Source organism: Dendrobates tinctorius, unplaced genomic scaffold, assembly GCF_039654945.1.
Source record: "Dendrobates tinctorius isolate UK_male_01 unplaced genomic scaffold, ASM3965494v1 ptg000127l, whole genome shotgun sequence".
Classification (NCBI taxonomy): domain Eukaryota; kingdom Metazoa; phylum Chordata; class Amphibia; order Anura; family Dendrobatidae; genus Dendrobates; species Dendrobates tinctorius.
In genome coordinates this window covers 3,858,966-3,880,941 of record NW_027361795.1, presented here as the reverse complement: position 1 = coordinate 3,880,941, position 21,976 = coordinate 3,858,966, and the positions used below count along the sequence as shown (strand labels likewise).

The 21,976-nt window shown below is 46.1% G+C and overlaps 1 protein-coding gene across 2 annotated transcripts in view; it reads left to right on the top strand.

The window, feature by feature from the left end:
• SLC6A17 (solute carrier family 6 member 17) overlaps positions 1–21,976 on the top strand; it is a 126,518-nt gene that overhangs the window by 15,718 nt on the left and 88,824 nt on the right. The gene's annotated exons all lie outside the window — the stretch shown is intronic.

The window sequence follows — 21,976 nt, the reverse complement described above, 5'->3', positions numbered from 1 at the left end:
ATATTTGTGGGGTTGATGTCACCTTTGTATTGTCAGGTGACATCAAGCCCACGGCTTAGTAATGGAGAAGCATCTATAAGACACCTATCCATTACTAATCCTATAGTTACATGGTAAATAAAGACAAAGCCAGAATAAAGTCCTTTAATTGAAATAATGACACAGACTCCTTTAATAGCTCTTAATTAAACCATACTTACTGCCTCACCTAATTCCACTGACGTCTTCATTCTCCTGTAAGAGAAATAAAAAAAGCAACAGTATACCATACCTGTCCGCCAAGAAGATATATATACTGTATATACTGTCCCACGACGAGTCCAGCTCTGCATTATGCCACCACTCAGCCTGACATCCAGACACAGCGGAGCTTGAAGATGATGACCGGAGATAACTCGGTCCCCAGCAGTCACGTGCACTCCAGTTCTCACGGTCAGCTGACAGTAAGAACTTTGCTAGTGACCGGAGATAACCCCGTCCCCGGGGCAGTCACGTGCAATGCAGTTCTCGCGGTCAGCTCAGCTCATCACGAGAACTGCAGTTTACGTGAACTTCCGACTGAGACAAGGTAAGGCCTGTTTCACACTTCAGTTTTTGTCCATCAGTCAAGATCCGCCGTTTTGCAAAAAAAAACGGATCCGTTTTTTTTCCCATTGAGTTGAATTACCGGCGGATCTTGACGGACGGCCATCCGTTGGATCTGTTTTTTTGCGGATCCGCCAAAATTTTGCCGTCTGCCGACATGCCCGAACAGAGCATGTAACGTTTTTTCGGGCTGCAGGATCCGCACTTCACACTGCGCATGCCCGAAAGACTTCACTCAGCCTGAAATTTAACCCTAAAGTCTGTTCTGGCGCCTGGAAAAAAAAAAAAAATCTCTCTCTCACCCCCCGGGCTGCGGTTCCTTTAAAATTCTTCATTCATCGGATCCATTAAAAAAAACGGTCCGGTGGCATCCGTTCACATCAGTTAGCAACGGATCCGCTTTCCGCCATTTTGGCCTAAGACATTATTTAACTTAGTACACATGCATAGTAAGCTGCATTCCCGCCCTTAATACACATGTGACGAAGAAGATAATGCAGTTTTACCGCATCTAATGATAGTGAATGGGTTATTTATGCAGCTTAGACAGAGCGTCTAATAGATAAATTGACATGCTGCGGTCTGGAAAGACGTGCCGCATGTGCATCTCCGCCGGGAAGCCGGAGGTGTCTCAGGATGCATAGTGGTGATAGGATTTTATGAAATCCCATCCACTATGCTGTATCATCTGGCCGCTGCGGTTTTGACGCTGCGGATGTATGCAGTGTCCAATCCGCAGCGTTTATTGACCATAGGAACATACCCTTATGATCTTGTTTACCAAACCTAGTATTATTGGCTGGAATTTAAATCTTTGGTTGACTATGTGGCCTTTATTGAGGAAGTCTGAATCTGCATTCTTTGGGCCCCACCTTTGGACACTTTCCCTAGTGGCATAACTAGAGTCTGATGGGCATCGGTGCAAGATTTGGACCGGGGGTCCCCCATGCTGATTATATATATATATATATCTATACTGTATATACAGTGGGTACGAAATGTATTGAGACCCATTTAAATTTTTCACTCTTTGTTTCATTGCAGCCATTTGGAAAATTCAAAAAAGTTCATTTTTTTCTCATTAATGTACACTTTGCACCCCATCTTGACTGAAAAAAAACAAATGTAGGTATTTTTGCAAATTTATTAAAAAAGCAAAACTGAAATAATACATGGTCATAAGTATTCAGACCCTTTGCTCAGACACTCATATTTAAGTCACATGCTGCCCATTTCCTTTTGATCCTCGAGATGATTCTGCTCCTTCATTGAAGTCCAGCTGTGTTTAATGAAACTGATAGGACTTGATTTGTAAAGGCACACACCTGTCTATATAAGACCTCACAGCTCACAGTGCATGTCAGACCAAATGAGAATCATGAGGTCAAAGGAACTGGCCAAGGTGCTCAGAGACAAAATTGTGGCAAGGCACAGATCTGGCCAAGGTTACAAAAAAATTTCTGCAGTACTCAAGGTTCCTAAGAGCACAGTGGCCTCCATAATCCTTAAATAGAAGAAGTTTGGGACTACCAGAAGTCTTCCTTGACCTGGCAGTCCAGCCAAACTGAGCAATCATGGGAGAAGAGCCTTGGTGAGAGAGGTAAAGAAAAACCCCAAGATCACTGTGGCTGAGCTCCACAGATGCAGTAGTGAGATGGGAGAAAGTTCACAAAGTCAACTATCACTGCAGCCCTCCACCAGTCGGGCCTTTATGGCAGAGTGGTCCGACAAAAGCCTCTTCTTAGTGTCAAACATATGAAAACCCGCATAGAGTTTGCTAAAAAACACATGAAGGATTCCCAGACTATGAGAAATAAGATTCTCTGGTCTGATGTGAGGAAGAGAGAACTTTTTGGTGATAATTCTAAGCAGTATGTGTGGAGAAAACCAGATATTTCTCATCACCTTCCCTATACAATCCCAGCAGTGAAACATGGTGGTGGCAGCATCATTCTATGGGGTGTTTTTCAGCCGCAGGCACAGGATGACTGGTTGCAATTGAACTAAATATGAATGCGATCAAGTACAGAGATATCCTGGATGAAAATCTCTTCCAGAGTGATCTGGACCTCAGACATGGCCGAAGGTTCATCTTTCAACAAGACAGTGACCCTAAACACACAGCTAAAATAACAAAGGAGTGGCTTCAGAACAACTCTGTGACCATTCTTGACTGCCCCAGCCAGAGCCCTGACCTAAACCTGAAAATGGCTGTCCACCAATGTTCACAATCCAACCTGACAGGACTGGAGAGGATCTGCAAGGAAGAATGGCGGAGGATCCCAAAATCCAGGTGTGAAAAACTTGTTGCATCATTCCCAAGAAGACTCATGGCTGTGTTAGGTTGAACAATAAGAAATGTTCACTAGTTGCCTGCTCCTGGCCCAATGGTTATTGATCAGTGCGCACTAAAGAAATCACACCAGTGACACAGTCGGATGTAACCTCTCTTTGATCAATCTATGGCACAGCTCCAAGCCAGCTTTATTAATCCAAACATAGGTTTATATATCCCCTGTAAGGGGGTTTGGTTAGCTCTAAAATGGGAGTGATCGGATGTATTCCATTGGTTAGTGGGTTGGGCAGTGAGCTAGTCCATGGGAGGATCCATGAGGTCATCAGGCTGGTTTGGTCCATCAGGTCATCAGAGTTGGCGCCATCATGGGAGGATCCATGAGGTCCTCAGAGTGGGCATCATCTTGGATACCAGCACATGGTGCGCATGGTGTGTGGTGAAACAGGAAATGGCAGCCATCTTTAGTGTCACACTTTGATCTGAAAAAGCTCATGTAAGGTGAAATAATACACTTTATGGGTACTTCCTCTCAATCTCTTATGTCTTGAGGTTAATTAAGTATTTGATCTTAAGGCTCTCCTCAGCAGCTTTGCTATCTCAAAAGGGTGCTTCTACTCAATACTGAGCAAAGGGTCTGAATACTTATGACTAGAGTTGAGCGAAACAGGTCGAAAAATTTCAAAAGTCGCCGACTTTTGGCAAAGTCGGGTTTCATGAAACGAAACCCGACCCTAGGATGAGGTCGGCCACGAGGTCGGCGACTTACGCGCCAAAGTTGCGTTTCAAAAGTTTGTTTTGCGCTCTTTTTCAGCCAATCAGGATCCACGGACACTGTGGGCAACGTGATGACATAGGCACGGGTCACCACCATCTTTCAGAAGGGCATGCAAGTGATTGGCTTGCTTTGGTGGGCGTCACAGGGGGTATAAAAGGGCGTGCACGCCGACTGCCATCTTACTTCTGCCGATCTTAGCATAGGGAGAGGTTGCTGCTGATTCTGTAGGGAGAGTGTTAGGCAGGGAAGAAGAAAAAAAAACTGCTTCTGCTGCTAGGGATTGTGCCTGTACAACACACCAGTCACTGTGTGTGCAGTGCAAGGGGAGGCTATATTGTGGTGTATCAGTGGTGTTGGTTGTTGGGCTGCCTTCTAAGGCTTCCTGACAGCTGCATTGCTGTTTACCCACTGCTCTGCAAACTGCTTTTTTAAAAGCAATCCCAATTTTTTTTTTTTGTCCTGCTGAGGTACTGAGCTGCAAACTGCTTTTTTAAAAGCAATCCCAATTTTTTTTTTTGTCCTGCTGAGGTACTGAGCGTGCATTTTTTCACACCATACAGCGGTGTACGCTCCTCACACAGTACCGTGTAACGGCTGTTATCACAGCCACAGTGAAGCTATCTGTGTCACTCTGTGAGAATAAGTCGAGGACATGTTCCGTTCTTACAGACCTGCACTCTAGGGAGATTCCTACTCTGCCCAATTCTACGGTTCCATGACAATTGTGTACAAGATAATTGTGTACGGACAATTGTGTACAGAAAATTGTGTACAGGCCAATTGTGTCCAAGGACAATTGTGTACAAGGACAATTGTGTACAGGGCAATCGCCTTGTACACAATTGCCTTGTACACAATTGTCATTGTACACAATTGGCCTGTACACAATTGTCTGTACACAATAGTCCGTACACAATTATCTTGTACACAATTGTCCTGTCACCGCGTCACACAATCCAAAAGTGTCCAGTGTCCACAAGTGTCTGCAGAAATTCAAAATCTCCCTTATCCTCTAGTCACTTTGGTCACAGCTGTGCCATCGAGCCTGTGACATAGCGCTCAGATATTCAGTGGGCCTCACACAATCCAAAAGTGTCCAGTGTCCACAAGTGTCTGCAGAAATTCAAAATCTCACTTATCCTCTAGTCACTTTGGTCACAGCTGTGCCATCGAGCCTGTGACATAGCGCTCAGATATTCAGTGGGCCTCACACAATCCAAAAGTGTCCAGTGTCCACTAGTGTGAGCAGAAATTCAAAATCTCACTTATCCTCTAGTCACTTTGGTCACAGCTGTGCCATCGAGCCTGTGACATAGCGCTCAGATATTCAGTGGGCCTCACACAATCCAAAAGTGTCCAGTGTCCACAAGTGTCTGCAGAAATTCAAAATCTCACTTATCCTCTAGTCACTTTGGTCACAGCTGTGCCATCGAGCCTGTGACATAGCGCTCAGATATTCAGTGGGCCTCACACAATCCAAAAGTGTCCAGTGTCCACTAGTGTGAGCAGAAATTCAAAATCTCACTTATCCTCTAGTCACTTTGGTCACAGCTGTGCCATCGAGCCTGTGACATAGCGCTCAGATATTCAGTGGGCCTCACACAATCCAAAAGTGTCCAGTGTCCACAAGTGTCTGCAGAAATTCAAAATCTCACTTATCCTCTAGTCACTTTGGTCACAGCTGTGCCATCGAGCCTGTGACATAGCGCTCAGATATTCAGTGGGCCTCACACAATCCAAAAGTGTCCAGTGTCCACAAGTGTCTGCAGAAATTCAAAATCTCACTTATCCTCTAGTCACTTTGGTCACAGCTGTGCCATCGAGCCTGTGACATAGCGCTCAGATATTCAGTGGGCCTCCCACAATCCAAAAGTGTCCAGTGTCCACAAGTGTCTGCAGAAATTCAAAATCTCTCTTATCCTCTGGTCACTTTGGTCACAGCTGTGCCATCGAGCCTGTGACATAGCGCTCAGATATTCAGTGGGCCTCACACAATCCAAAAGTGTCCAGTGTCCACAAGTGTCTGCAGAAATTCAAAATCTCACTTATCCTCTAGTCACTTTGGTCACAGCTGTGCCATCGAGCCTGTGACATAGCGCTCAGATATTCAGTGGGCCTCACACAATCCAAAAGTGTCCAGTGTCCACAAGTGTCTGCAGAAATTCAAAATCTCACTTATCCTCTAGTCACTTTGGTCACAGCTGTGCCATCGAGCCTGTGACATAGCGCTCAGATATTCAGTGGGCCTCACACAATCCAAAAGTGTCCAGTGTCCACTAGTGTGAGCAGAAATTCAAAATCTCACTTATCCTCTAGTCACTTTGGTCACAGCTGTGCCATCGAGCCTGTGACATAGCGCTCAGATATTCAGTGGGCCTCACACAATCCAAAAGTGTCCAGTGTCCACAAGTGTCTGCAGAAATTCAAAATCTCACTTATCCTCTAGTCACTTTGGTCACAGCTGTGCCATCGAGCCTGTGACATAGCGCTCAGATATTCAGTGGGCCTCACACAATCCAAAAGTGTCCAGTGTCCACTAGTGTGAGCAGAAATTCAAAATCTCACTTATCCTCTAGTCACTTTGGTCACAGCTGTGCCATCGAGCCTGTGACATAGCGCTCAGATATTCAGTGGGCCTCACACAATCCAAAAGTGTCCAGTGTCCACAAGTGTCTGCAGAAATTCAAAATCTCACTTATCCTCTAGTCACTTTGGTCACAGCTGTGCCATCGAGCCTGTGACATAGCGCTCAGATATTCAGTGGGCCTCACACAATCCAAAAGTGTCCAGTGTCCACAAGTGTCTGCAGAAATTCAAAATCTCACTTATCCTCTAGTCACTTTGGTCACAGCTGTGCCATCGAGCCTGTGACATAGCGCTCAGATATTCAGTGGGCCTCCCACAATCCAAAAGTGTCCAGTGTCCACAAGTGTCTGCAGAAATTCAAAATCTCTCTTATCCTCTGGTCACTTTGGTCACAGCTGTGCCATCGAGCCTGTGACATAGCGCTCAGATATTCAGTGGGCCTCACACAATCCAAAAGTGTCCAGTGTCCACAAGTGTCTGCAGAAATTCAAAATCTCCCTTATCCTCTAGTCACTTTGGTCACAGCTGTGCCATCGAGCCTGTGACATAGCGCTCAGATATTCAGTGGGCCTCACACAATCCAAAAGTGTCCAGTGTCCACAAGTGTCTGCAGAAATTCAAAATCTCACTTATCCTCTAGTCACTTTGGTCACAGCTGTGCCATCGAGCCTGTGACATAGCGCTCAGATATTCAGTGGGCCTCACACAATCCAAAAGTGTCCAGTGTCCACTAGTGTGAGCAGAAATTCAAAATCTCACTTATCCTCTAGTCACTTTGGTCACAGCTGTGCCATCGAGCCTGTGACATAGCGCTCAGATATTCAGTGGGCCTCACACAATCCAAAAGTGTCCAGTGTCCACAAGTGTCTGCAGAAATTCAAAATCTCACTTATCCTCTAGTCACTTTGGTCACAGCTGTGCCATCGAGCCTGTGACATAGCGCTCAGATATTCAGTGGGCCTCACACAATCCAAAAGTGTCCAGTGTCCACTAGTGTGAGCAGAAATTCAAAATCTCACTTATCCTCTAGTCACTTTGGTCACAGCTGTGCCATCGAGCCTGTGACATAGCGCTCAGATATTCAGTGGGCCTCACACAATCCAAAAGTGTCCAGTGTCCACAAGTGTCTGCAGAAATTCAAAATCTCACTTATCCTCTAGTCACTTTGGTCACAGCTGTGCCATCGAGCCTGTGACATAGCGCTCAGATATTCAGTGGGCCTCACACAATCCAAAAGTGTCCAGTGTCCACAAGTGTCTGCAGAAATTCAAAATCTCACTTATCCTCTAGTCACTTTGGTCACAGCTGTGCCATCGAGCCTGTGACATAGCGCTCAGATATTCAGTGGGCCTCCCACAATCCAAAAGTGTCCAGTGTCCACAAGTGTCTGCAGAAATTCAAAATCTCTCTTATCCTCTGGTCACTTTGGTCACAGCTGTGCCATCGAGCCTGTGACATAGCGCTCAGATATTCAGTGGGCCTCACACAATCCAAAAGTGTCCAGTGTCCACAAGTGTCTGCAGAAATTCAAAATCTCACTTATCCTCTAGTCACTTTGGTCACAGCTGTGCCATCGAGCCTGTGACATAGCGCTCAGATATTCAGTGGGCCTCACACAATCCAAAAGTGTCCAGTGTCCACAAGTGTCTGCAGAAATTCAAAATCTCACTTATCCTCTAGTTACTTTGGTCACAGCTGTGCCATCGAGCCTGTGACATAGCGCTCAGATATTCAGTGGGCCTCACACAATCCAAAAGTGTCCAGTGTCCACAAGTGTCTGCAGAAATTCAAAATCTCACTTATCCTCTAGTCACTTTGGTCACAGCTGTGCCATCGAGCCTGTGACATAGCGCTCAGATATTCAGTGGGCCTCACACAATCCAAAAGTGTCCAGTGTCCACTAGTGTGAGCAGAAATTCAAAATCTCACTTATCCTCTAGTCACTTTGGTCACAGCTGTGCCATCGAGCCTGTGACATAGCGCTCAGATATTCAGTGGGCCTCACACAAACCAAAAGTGTCCAGTGTCCACAAGTGTCTGCAGAAATTCAAAATCTCACTTATCCTCTAGTCACTTTGGTCACAGCTGTGCCATCGAGCCTGTGACATAGCGCTCAGATATTCAGTGGGCCTCACACAATCCAAAAGTGTCCAGTGTCCACAAGTGTCTGCAGAAATTCAAAATCTCACTTATCCTCTAGTCACTTTGGTCACAGCTGTGCCATCGAGCCTGTGACATAGCGCTCAGATATTCAGTGGGCCTCACACAATCCAAAAGTGTCCAGTGTCCACAAGTGTCTGCAGAAATTCAAAATCTCACTTATCCTCTAGTCACTTTGGTCACAGCTGTGCCATCGAGCCTGTGACATAGCGCTCAGATATTCAGTGGGCCTCACACAATCCAAAAGTGTCCAGTGTCCACTAGTGTGAGCAGAAATTCAAAATCTCACTTATCCTCTAGTCACTTTGGTCACAGCTGTGCCATCGAGCCTGTGACATAGCGCTCAGATATTCAGTGGGCCTCACACAATCCAAAAGTGTCCAGTGTCCACAAGTGTCTGCAGAAATTCAAAATCTCACTTATCCTCTAGTCACTTTGGTCACAGCTGTGCCATCGAGCCTGTGACATAGCGCTCAGATATTCAGTGGGCCTCACACAATCCAAAAGTGTCCAGTGTCCACTAGTGTGAGCAGAAATTCAAAATCTCACTTATCCTCTAGTCACTTTGGTCACAGCTGTGCCATCGAGCCTGTGACATAGCGCTCAGATATTCAGTGGGCCTCACACAATCCAAAAGTGTCCAGTGTCCACAAGTGTCTGCAGAAATTCAAAATCTCACTTATCCTCTAGTCACTTTGGTCACAGCTGTGCCATCGAGCCTGTGACATAGCGCTCAGATATTCAGTGGGCCTCACACAATCCAAAAGTGTCCAGTGTCCACAAGTGTCTGCAGAAATTCAAAATCTCACTTATCCTCTAGTCACTTTGGTCACAGCTGTGCCATCGAGCCTGTGACATAGCGCTCAGATATTCAGTGGGCCTCCCACAATCCAAAAGTGTCCAGTGTCCACAAGTGTCTGCAGAAATTCAAAATCTCTCTTATCCTCTGGTCACTTTGGTCACAGCTGTGCCATCGAGCCTGTGACATAGCGCTCAGATATTCAGTGGGCCTCACACAATCCAAAAGTGTCCAGTGTCCACAAGTGTCTGCAGAAATTCAAAATCTCACTTATCCTCTAGTCACTTTGGTCACAGCTGTGCCATCGAGCCTGTGACATAGCGCTCAGATATTCAGTGGGCCTCACACAATCCAAAAGTGTCCAGTGTCCACAAGTGTCTGCAGAAATTCAAAATCTCACTTATCCTCTAGTTACTTTGGTCACAGCTGTGCCATCGAGCCTGTGACATAGCGCTCAGATATTCAGTGGGCCTCACACAATCCAAAAGTGTCCAGTGTCCACAAGTGTCTGCAGAAATTCAAAATCTCACTTATCCTCTAGTCACTTTGGTCACAGCTGTGCCATCGAGCCTGTGACATAGCGCTCAGATATTCAGTGGGCCTCACACAATCCAAAAGTGTCCAGTGTCCACTAGTGTGAGCAGAAATTCAAAATCTCACTTATCCTCTAGTCACTTTGGTCACAGCTGTGCCATCGAGCCTGTGACATAGCGCTCAGATATTCAGTGGGCCTCACACAAACCAAAAGTGTCCAGTGTCCACAAGTGTCTGCAGAAATTCAAAATCTCACTTATCCTCTAGTCACTTTGGTCACAGCTGTGCCATCGAGCCTGTGACATAGCGCTCAGATATTCAGTGGGCCTCACACAATCCAAAAGTGTCCAGTGTCCACAAGTGTCTGCAGAAATTCAAAATCTCACTTATCCTCTAGTCACTTTGGTCACAGCTGTGCCATCGAGCCTGTGACATAGCGCTCAGATATTCAGTGGGCCTCACACAATCCAAAAGTGTCCAGTGTCCACAAGTGTCTGCAGAAATTCAAAATCTCACTTATCCTCTAGTCACTTTGGTCACAGCTGTGCCATCGAGCCTGTGACATAGCGCTCAGATATTCAGTGGGCCTCACACAATCCAAAAGTGTCCAGTGTCCACAAGTGTCTGCAGAAATTCAAAATCTCACTTATCCTCTAGTCACTTTGGTCACAGCTGTGCCATCGAGCCTGTGACATAGCGCTCAGATATTCAGTGGGCCTCACACAATTCAAAAGTGTCCAGTGTCCACTAGTGTGAGCAGAAATTCAAAATCTCCCCTGTCCTATAGACACCTTGTACCTTGTTTTACATTACTATATAGTTTGTTGGATTTTGTCTACATTTCTACCAAAAATAAGGAAGGCTGGTGGAAGAGGCTGTGGAATTGGGCGGGGGTTGGCAGCTGGTAATGATGGTGTTGGTGGTGGATCTGATGGTAGTGGCAAGAGCAAAATAGGACCGAATGCAGGAGGTGTTGAGCCTGCGTCATCGTCTGGCTCCATAAGGCTTCGAAGGCTTAGTTTTCTAGGAGTTAGCAAACCGCTTTTAAAGCCAGAGCATCAGGAAAAAGTTTTGTCTTACATTGCTGACTCAGCCTCCAGCTCTATCGCCTCCTCTTCTTCAGTTGTAAAAAGTAAAAGCACTGAGTCGTCATTGGAGGCTCATGTTCATGAACCACACCTTTCCTTGTGTCATTCAGCCCAAACAAGATTGAAGGATGACGCAGGCCATACTACTGATTACTCCATGGAGCTGTTTTCACCTACCATGCCTGGATTATCAAGTCAAATGGTGAATTACCCAGGCCAAGATGAATCTGACATGGAGTGCACTGATGCACTGATGGATGATTCTGCTGGTACATTCACTCAGAGCACTACATTGTCCTCGCAGTGTACAGAGCCAGATTCTGACCCTGATGAGACTCAGGTGCCCCTTCCCGCACACTATACCACCATACACGGTGATACAGAGGAAGGTGCACATGACATTGAAGAGGAGGTGATGGATGACCCAGTTGTTGACCCAGATTGGCATCCATTGGGGGAAGAGGGTGCTGCTTCCAATAGCTCAGATAAGGAGCATCCACAGCAGACATCGACATCGCAACAGCTGTTATCTGGCAGGCCCGGAGCACTCCAAAGACAGGTTCCAAAAATCAAAAGAGTTGCTGGACAGCTTGTCCAGAGGGTCAAAAGATCACAGCGTGCTAGGCCGCAAAATGTCTGCCAAAGTAGGAAGAGTGCAGTGTGGCACTTTTTTGAACAAAATCCTCATGATCAGGCCAAGGTTATCTGTAAGAAGTGCGCAAAGACCTTTAGCCGAGGGAAAAATCTGAAAAATTTGAATACCAGTTGCATGCTTAGACATAGAATCATAGAATCATAGAATCATAGAATCGTAGAGTTGGAAGGGACCTCCTGGGCCATCTGGTCCAACCCCCTGCTCAAAGCAGGATTCGCTAAATCATCCCAGTTAGATGTCTGTCCAGCCTCTGTTTGAAGACTTCCATTGAAGGAGAACTCACCACTTCTCGTGGCAGCCTGTTCCACTCATTGATCACTCTAACTGTCAAAAAGTTTTTTCTAATATCTAATCTGTGTCTCCTCCCATTCAGCTTCATCCCATTGCTTCTAGTCTTTCCTTGTGCAAATGAGAATAAAGTTGATCCTTCTACAATGTGACAGCCCTTTAGATATTTGTAGACAGCTATTAAGTCTCCTCTCAGTCTTCTCTTTTGCAAACTAAACATTCCCAAATCCTGCAACCTTTCCTCATAAGACAGGGTTTGCAGACCGGTCACCATTCTGGTCGCTCTTTTCTGAACTTGCTCCAGTTTGTTGATGTCTTTTTTAAAATGTGGTGCCCAAAATTGGACACAATATTCCAGATGAGGTCTGACCAAAGAGGAGTAGAGGGAAATAATGACTTCACGTGATCTAGACTGTATGCTTCTGTTAATACATCCTAGAATTGCATTTGCCTTTTTTGCTGCTGCATCACACTGTTGACTCATATTCAGTCTGTGATCTATTAGTATACCCAAGTCTTTTTCACATGTGCTGTCACTTAGCCCTATTCCTCCCATTCTATATATGCTTTTTTCATTTTTATTGCCCAGATGTAGTACTTTGCATTTCTCCCTGTTAAAAACCATTCTGTTAGTTGCTGCCCACTTCTCCAGTTTATTTAAATCTTTTTGAATCCTCTCTCTCTCTTCTCTAGTATTAGCTATCCCTCCTAGCTTTGTGTCATCAGCAAATTTAATCAGTTTACCCTCAATTCCTTCATCTAAATCGTTGATAAAGATGTTGAACAATACAGGGCCCAGGACAGAGCCCTGTGGTACCCCACTTGAGACATTCTTCCAACTGGATGTGCAGCCATTTACGACCACTCTTTGGGTCCGATCACTAAGCCAGTTATGAATCCACCTAACAGTTGCCTTGTCCATTCCATACTTAGTCATTTTTTCAATAAGGATTGTATGAGAGACTTTGTCAAATGCTTTGCTGAAGTCAAGATATACTATATCTACAGCATTTCCTTGATCCACCCAATCAGTAATACCATCATAGAAGGAAATTAAATTAGTCTGACATGACTTATTAGTTACAAACCCATGCTGACTCTGTTTAATCACTTCATTCTTATCCAGGTATTGACATACATGTTGTTTAATAATTTGTTCAAAGATCTTTCCTGGTATAGAAGTCAGACTCACCGGCCTATAGTTGCCTGGGTCCACCTTCTTCCCCTTTTTGAAGATAGGAACAACATTTGCTCTTCTCCAGTCTTCTGGCACTTCTCCTGTTCTCCAAGAATTTTCAAAGATTATGGAGAGGGGTTCAAAAATTTCTTCTGCTATCTCCTTCAGTACTCTGGGGTGTAATTCATCTGGACCTGGAGACTTGAATACATTTAGGTTAGCTAAGTGTTTCCTCACTATCTTTCTGTTTATAGATATCCTGGATTCTTCTATTCCCTTAATTGGACAGTGAATAACAGTTGATGTTACATTTCCTTTCTGAGAGAAAACAGATGCAAAATAGGAATTTAAAAGTTCAGCCTTCTCAACATCCTGTCTTACCATTTCATCATTTTCATCCTGTAAAAATCCTATAGCATCTTTGACTTTGCTTTTACTTTTGACATATCCCCAAAATCCTTTATTATTGCTTTTGACATCTCTTGCAAGCCTCAATTCATTTTCAGCTTTAGCTAATCTGATTTGTGCCTTGCAGGTTCTGCAGACAGCATTATATTCTTCTTTAGATATGCCTCCTTCTTTCCATTTTATAAACATTTTTAACTTCCTTTTTAGCATGTGCTTAAGTTCTGTGTTCATCCATCCTGGTTTCCTTAAATGCTTCCTATTCTTCCCTCTTTTCGGAATTGTTAACAACTGTGCTTTGAGAATTTCATTTTTCAAGATTTCCCATCGTTCCTGGACATTTTTGTCTTTAAGGATATCCAGCCATTGGATCCCTCCAATTCTCTTTCTGAATCCCTTAAAATCTGCCTTTCTGAAATCTAACCTTGACGTCTGAGTCTTCACAGGTCTTCCGCCTCTAGTTATCCAAAATTCTAAAATAGCATGGTCGCTACCTCCTAGGGTCCCAGCCACTTTTACCTCCTCAACCATTTCCTCCCTGTTTATAAGGATTAGATCCAAGGTAGCAGTTCCCCTTGTTTTCTCCTTTACCTTTTGGAAGATAAAGTTGTCAGCAAGAGAGGATAAGAATTTCCTTGACCTGTTAGTTTTACCTGAGAGAGATTCCCAACAAATGTCTGGATAGTTGAAATCTCCCATGACAACTATGTCATATTTTTTGGAGAACTTGGCCATTTGATGCATAAAGAGTTCATCCATATCTTCAGCTTGCACAGGCGGCCTGTAGTAAATGCCTACAATGGTGTCCTTTCCATTGTTCTGTCCTTGTATTCTTACCCAAACAGTTTCCACAGAACTCCCAGTCTCTGAAGCTTCAATCTCTGTGCAGATATACGCATTTCTAACATACAATGCGACACCCCCTCCTCGTTTATCAAGTCTGTTTCTTGCAAATAAGTTGTATCCTTCTAGTCTTGTATTCCAATCATGTGTATTGTCCCACCAAGTTTCAGTGATTCCAATGACATCATATTTCTTTTCCTGTGTTAGTAGTTCCAATTCTCCTTGTTTGTTGCCCATGCTTTGTGCATTAGTATAGAAACATTTTAGTTTGTGATTGGTTTCTCTTTCTCCAATATTTTTTTTAATTAGATTCTTTCGTCTTTGTTCTTCCTTTCCACTTCTAATAGCAGAGTTCTCAGTAGCATTTGTCAGGTGTATGGCTTTTTCTGGTCTTTTGCTTCCCTTCCCATGTTGTTCTAGTTTAAAGCTCTCCTTACAAGTGTAGCAAGGCGACTTCCAAATACCTGCTTTCCAGTCTTCGTAAGGTGCACCCCATCTCTAGCAAGTAGTCCATCGTATAAGTAGTTCACTCCGTGATCCAGAAATCCAAATCGTTGCTGACGGCACCATCGACGTAGCCAGTTGTTCACCTGCAGAATCTTATTCCACCTCCTTGTTCCATGGCCATCCACTGGGAGGATGGAAGAGAAGACCACCTGCGCTCCCAGTTCTTTCACTTTCTTGCCTAAGTCTTCAAAGTCTCTGCAGATGGTTTCCAGGTCGTTTCTTGCGGTGTCATTTGTCCCCACATGTAGTAGCAGGAATGGGTAGTCATCTGTAGGTCTGAAGAGTCCTGATATCCTGTCAGACACATCTTTAATTTTTGCACCTGGAAGACAGCACATTTCTCTTGAAGTTATATCCGGTCTGCAGATAGTGGCCTCTGTTCCTCTCAACAGGGAATCCCCCATGACCACCACTCTCCGTTTCTTCTTCACAACATTTTTCTTTCTCCATCCAGGAGGACTCTGAAGGCGTACAAGGTTGCTGTTTGTTGGCAAAGTCTTATCCTGATGTATTTCTTCATCGTTTTCCTGCGTGAGAGCCTGGTACTGGTTTCTGAGCAGTATGGGTGCTGACTGCCTCCTGATCCTCCTGCTTCTCTGGGTCACATGTCTCCATTCCTCTGTTTCTTCAGGTGCACTTCGAATTTCTTCTCTTTCTGTAACATGAAGAGATAATTCTGCTCTGTCCAAGAACTCTTCACCTTCCTTAATGATCTTCAACGTAGCTAACCTCTCTTCGAGATTTTGCAACTTTTCCTCCAACAGGGTCACAAGCTTGCATTTGTGGCATGTGAAGTTTGGCTTTTCCACTGGTAAATCTGTGAACATGTAGCAAGAAATGCAGCTCACCAAATGGCTCCTGGCCTCTTCCATCTTGAGATTTCTTAAAAAGATGAAAGATGAGCCAAAATTCTCCTGGTTTCTCCGATTTCCTCTTTTCAGCTGCAACGGCCAAAACCCAGTGATCGTTGAGCTCGCGGAGACTCTTCACTTATCCCAGAAGGCACTGGGAATATGCAAATGATCTCCTCAAGACTCTTCCACTGGTTTCTCCGATTTCCTCTTTTCAGCTGCAACGGCCAAAACCCAGTGATCGTTGAGCTCGCGGAGACTCTTCACTTATCCCAGAAGGCACTGGGAATATGCAAATGATCTCCTCAAGACTCTTCCCCTGGTTTCTCCGATTTCCTCTTTTCAGCTGCAACGGCCAAAACCCAGTGATCGTTGAGCTCGCGGAGACTCTTCACTTATCCCAGAAGGCACTGGGAATATGCAAATGATCTCCTCAAGACTCTTCCCCTGGTTTCTCCGATTTCCTCTTTTCAGCTGCAATGGCCAAAACCCAGTGATCGTTGAGCTCGCGGAGACTCTTCACTTATCCCAGAAGGCACTGGGAATATGCAAATGATCTCCTCAAGACTCTTCCCCTGGTTTCTCCGATTTCCTCTTTTCAGCTGCAATGGCCAAAACCCAGTGATCGTTGAGCTCGCGGAGACTCTTCACTTATCCCAGAAGGCACTGGGAATATGCAAATGATCTCCTCTACTTCCACCATATGCAGCTCTCAAGTCCAGCTCACCCTCCCAGACACTATGAGTAGGTCAAGAAAGTACTCAGTCTCTCATCCGCGTACACTGGGTTTGAACGCCCACATTGCCAAACTAATCTCGTTTGAGATGATGCCCTTTCGGTTGGTGGAAAGCACAGCTTTCCGCGAACTCATGGCCTATGCAGTACCACGCTATGACCTACCCAGTCGCCACTTCTTCTCTCGCAAAGCCATCCCAGCCCTCCACCATCATGTGAAAGACCGCATTGTCCATGCACTCAAGCAGTCAGTGAGCGGAAAGGTGCACCTCACAACTGATGCATGGTCCAGTCGGCATGGCCAGGGCCGTTACGTGTCCATCACTGTGCACTGGGTTAATGTGGTGGATGCAGGGTCCACAGGGGACAGCGGTGGTGGGACAGTGCTGCCTAGCCCACGGTATAGGAAACAGTTGGCTGTAGGCGTTCGACCCTCCTCCTCCTCCAGAAGCGAAAGCTCGTCCACAGAGCGCAGTCGTACGAGCACTCCATCTGCAGCTGCCACTGTTGCACACGAGGTGTCCCCCTATCGAGCAGCTAGTGGAAAGCGTCAGCAGGCTGTGTTGCAGATGATGTGTTTGGGCGACAGACACACCGCAGAGGTGCTGGCCGAGTACTTGAAGCGACAAACTGAGTCATGGCTGGGCAGTGTACATCTTGAGGCAGGCAAGGTAGTTAGTGATAACGGCCGTAATTTTGTGGCAGCCATAGCCCTTTCAAAACTCAGCCACATACCTTGCTTGGCTCACACCTTGAACCTGCTGGTGCAGTGCTTCCTCAAAAATTATCCGGAGTTAACAACCCTGCTCCAGAAGGTGCGAAGACTGTGCGCGCACATCCGCCGGTCGCCTGTACACTCCGTTCGTATGCAGAAGCTGCAGCGATTGCTCTACCTTCCCAACCACCGCCTCATTATCGACATTGCAACAAGGTGGAACTCCACCCTGCACATGGTGGAGCGGCTGTGCGAGCAGAGGCAGGCCATAATGCATTTGTGGGAGGATACACGGCCAGGCACTTTGAGAGCAGACATGGAGTTGACAGGTGTGCAGTGGTCGAAGCTGAAAGACCTCTGTAAAGTCCTTCAGTGTTTTGAGGAATGCACACGGCTGGTAAGCGCAGACGATGCCATCCTAAGCATGAGCATCCCACTTATGCGTCTGCTCATGCAAACTTTGACGCACCTTAAGGAGCAGGCTTCTGCAGCCAATGTTGATGAGGAGGAAGAGGAGGAGGGAATCCTTGATGACATTCAGCCATTGTCTGCTCAGGGACCTCTCCTGGACGAGGTGGAGGAAGAAGAGGAGGCGGAGGAGGAGGATGATGGGGATGATTACTTAGGGGAGGAGGATGCATCTCGTGGGGCAAGTGAAAATATTGGCGTGGCAAGGTCTGGTACAGGGTTTGTGCGTGACTGGAGGGATGTGGATTTGCCAGAAAGTGCTCCTCCAACCAGCACTCGCAGTGCATCATTGACACCGGGAACATTGGCCCACATGTCAGATTATGCCTTGCAGATCCTAAAAAGGGACCCCCGCATTGCCAAAATGATGAACGATGATGACTACTGGTTGGCCAGCATCCTGGATCCACGCTATAAAGGCAAATTACAAAACATCATGCCACAGGAAAACCTTGACCTAATATTGGCTAATAAACAAGCAACTCTGGTAAATCGGTTGCTTGAGGCATTCCCAGCACACAGCAGCGGTGATGGTTCTCACACGAGCCGTACGGGCCGGGGTCAGCTTGGCAGAGGTGTTCGTGGTGCACACAGCAGAAGTGGCGTTGGAGACAGGGGTTTCATGACAATGTTGTGGACTGATTTTTCAAGTACCGCTCACACAACTGGTAATACTGCATCGATGGAAAGTGACAGGAGACAGCAGTTGTCAACTATGGTTACAAACTACTTTTCCTCCCATATCGATGTTCTCCCACACAGGTCATTCCCCTTTGACTATTGGGCCGCTAAACTGGACACCTGGCCTGAATTGGCACAATATGCCTTACAGGAGCTCGCTTGCCCAGCTGCAAGTGTGCTATCGGAAAGAGTCTTCAGTGCAGCTGGATCAATCCTGACAGAAAAAAGGACCTGTCTGTCAACCCAAAATGTGGATGATCTAACCTTCATTAAAATGAACCACGCATGGATTTCCAAGGATTTTGTCCCACCTTCCCCTGATGACACATAGGGTGACAGAAAAATGGCTTGCTTTGGTCCACCTCTTCCTGGGACTTGACCTATTTCACCTTTTGCATCAGCATATGCCACTTTCTAAAACTCCCTAACTGTGCTGCCTCCCCCCCCCCCCCATGGCCGGGGTCACCACCTAGCGCACGACACCGTGCGAGTGCCGTTGCCCTGGACAGGTGGGTAGGCCGACTCTTGGGCGCGGGCACTGGCACAGGGTCCCTCATAGTGCAATCAAGTGTCTCTGACAGTGGTGGTGCACACCCGCCGTCAGACACACCGCCGTACTATGAGGGGCCCAGTGCCAGTACCGACGCCCACGAGTGGGCCCCTTTTGCTTGGGCAGGGCCCCAGCATTTGCAATCTTTACCTCTTCCTGCTCCTCCGCTGTGTAGTCTGGGCCGTCAAATCCATACTGTGCCTGACACCGTTTGAGCCTGCCTCCTGATGTATAGACATATATTTTGAATGTGTACGCTATCCATACATGTTATCTGGGGATACGGTACCCTTTCTAACCTTTGTGCAATCACGTGCAATCCATACTGGGCCTAACACCGTCTGAGCCTGCCTCCTGATGTATAGTCATATATTTTGAATGTGTACGCTATCCATACATGTTATCTGGGGATACGGTACCCTTTCTAACCTTTGTGCAATCACGTGCAATCCATACTGGGCCTAACACCGTCTGAGCCTGCCTCCTGATGTATAGACATATATTTTGAATGTGTACGCTATCCATACATGTTATCTGGGGATACGGTACCCTTTCTAACCTTTGTGCAATCATGTGCAATCCATACTGGGCCTAACACCGTCTGAGCCTGCCTCCTGATGTATAGACATATATTTTGAATGTGTACGCTATCCATACATGTTATCTGGGGATACGGTACCCTTTCTAACCTTTGTGCAATCACGTGCAATCCATACTGGGCCTAACACCGTCTGAGCCTGCCTCCTGATGTATAGACACATATTTTGAATGTGTACGCTATCCATACATGTTATCTGGGGATACGGTACCCTTTCTAACCTTTGTGCAATCACGTGCAATCCATACTGGGCCTAACACCGTCTGAGCCTGCCTCCTGATGTATAGACATATATTTTGAATGTGTACGCTATCCATACATGTTATCTGGGGATACGGTACCCTTTCTAACCTTTGTGCAATCACGTGCAATCCATACTGGGCCTAACACCGTCTGAGCCTGCCTCCTGATGTATAGACATATATTTTGAATGTGTACGCTATCCATACATGTTATCTGGGGATATGGTACCCTTTCTAACCTTTGTGCAATCACGTGCAATCCATACTGGGCCTAACACCGTCTGAGCCTGCCTCCTGATGTATAGACATATATTTTGAATGTGTACGCTATCCATACATGTTATCTGGGGATACGGTACCCTTTCTAACCTTTGTGCAATCACGTGCAATCCATACTGGGCCTAACACCGTCTGAGCCTGCCTCCTGATGTATAGACATACATTTTGAATGTGTACGCTATCCATACATGTTATATGGGGATACTGTACCCTTTCTCACCTTTGTGCAATCACGTGTAATCCATACTGGGCGTGAGAACGGCTGGCGAGCTGTTAAGCAAGCTACAGCACCTGTGGTTTGCATACGTAAGTTTTTCATTTTTTCAGGAATGACGGTTAGGCCTAATTCCGGAACTGCAGTTGACCTGCACTTACTGGGAAATCATTGTTCGCGGGTAATAATTGTAATCAGTGATCCCCATCACTAACGTTGTTCAGCGGGTTATCTGCACCTGTAAGCGACAAACGCAGCCACGGACATGTAAGGGCATGACACACCAGTTATTGGCCAATCTCATGTGCCAGAGCCTCACGTGTCCCTCTAGTAAGCCGGACTCGGACCGCGGGGCATGACGGAGTCTCGTTCATTAACGGAATTAAGCTTGCAATGTGTGCATCTGTTCTGTAGCTGGCATAGTTGAGGTTTCCCAGGTGGAGTCGAATTTAACCGTAGGCTCCACTTCTGGTGGTGCCCTTCTGGACATTCCTTTAAGGTTCAGCTTTGCAACCATACTGCCCACGTAAAACAAACACTTTGCCTTCAAGAACGCTGTTTGGAGGGTCATGACTCGTGGGAATAACGCCGCCCAATCAGTTAGCCTGCTAGAGAGATCGTTCGTTGCTCCCAAGCATGACATCACACTCCCTAGGAAGAAGGTAATGCCACAGTGGCGACCGTACTCCTGGGGGCGACACAAGTGCACTGATGCCCAGCCACTGCTCGATGAATCTGCTGGTACATTGACCCAGACCACTACATTCCCCTCGCACGCTACACGGCCTGAATCTGACCCTGATGAAACTCAGGTTACCCTTCCCATATACAGTTCCATCTTACACGGTGACAAAGAGGAAGCTGCAGATGAAAGTGCAGGTTCGGCCCACCCGCCATCAGACACACCACCGTACTATCAGGGGCCCTGTGCCAGTGCCGTCGCCAACGAGTGGGCCCCCCCTGCTTGCTCAGGATCACAGCACTTGCAAAGTTGAAATACTGTGCAGTGAGATGGAAGATGGGGACGACGAGGAGTCCAGACAAGTACAGGGATTCCCTAGCGAGGAGACTTATTTGATTGTTTTCAATGTTGGGACAGCAATTTTTGGGTAGCACTATACACTGGAGAATGATAGATGGGGCCCACCATACACTGGAACATTCCAAAGGTGGACATCAGACACTGGAGCAGCATTTACAGGGCCCATTATACACTAGAGCATTAGAAATGGGGCCCATTATGTTTGGGGCATTATTTGGGCCCATAAGACAGTGGAGCTTCATCCATGGGGACCAACATATACTGTAGCATTATGTGGAGCTCATCATATACTGTTTCAAACATTATATGGGACCAATGATTCTGTATGGAGAAATAGATGGGCCTCGTCATGAGATGTAAAAAGTGAAGTATTTTTCATTGTACTATACCGCTATTTCTTTGCCGTATCGGAGCATGATGAGTTGTGGTATGTGTTAAAGGGGCGCTCTTTCGCCCAGGGCACATGAAAACCTGGAGACAGCCCTCCCCCCCCCACAACTGTAGCCAAATAACCCCCATTTTTCAGTGCGTAACTTGTATTATGACGTTAATTAAGGTTGACAAGCTTAAGTAAGAAGAATTGATGCTTTTGGCATTCAAATGGGCACTGTTGGTGTGTTTCCTGGCCTCCTCTCACTGCCGACTTTTATTCCCCATTGACTTACATTGGGTTTCGTGTTTCGGTACGACCCCGACTTTTCCCTATAATCGGACGATCTTGCTCGACCCGACTTTTGGAAAAGTCGGGTTTCACAAAACGAAACGCGACCCTAAAAAAACAAAAGTCGCTCAACTCTACTTATGACCATGTGATATTTCAGTTTTTCCTTTTTAATAAATTTGCATAAATTTCTACATTTTGTTTCAGACAAGATGGGGTGCAGAGTGTACATTAATTAATCA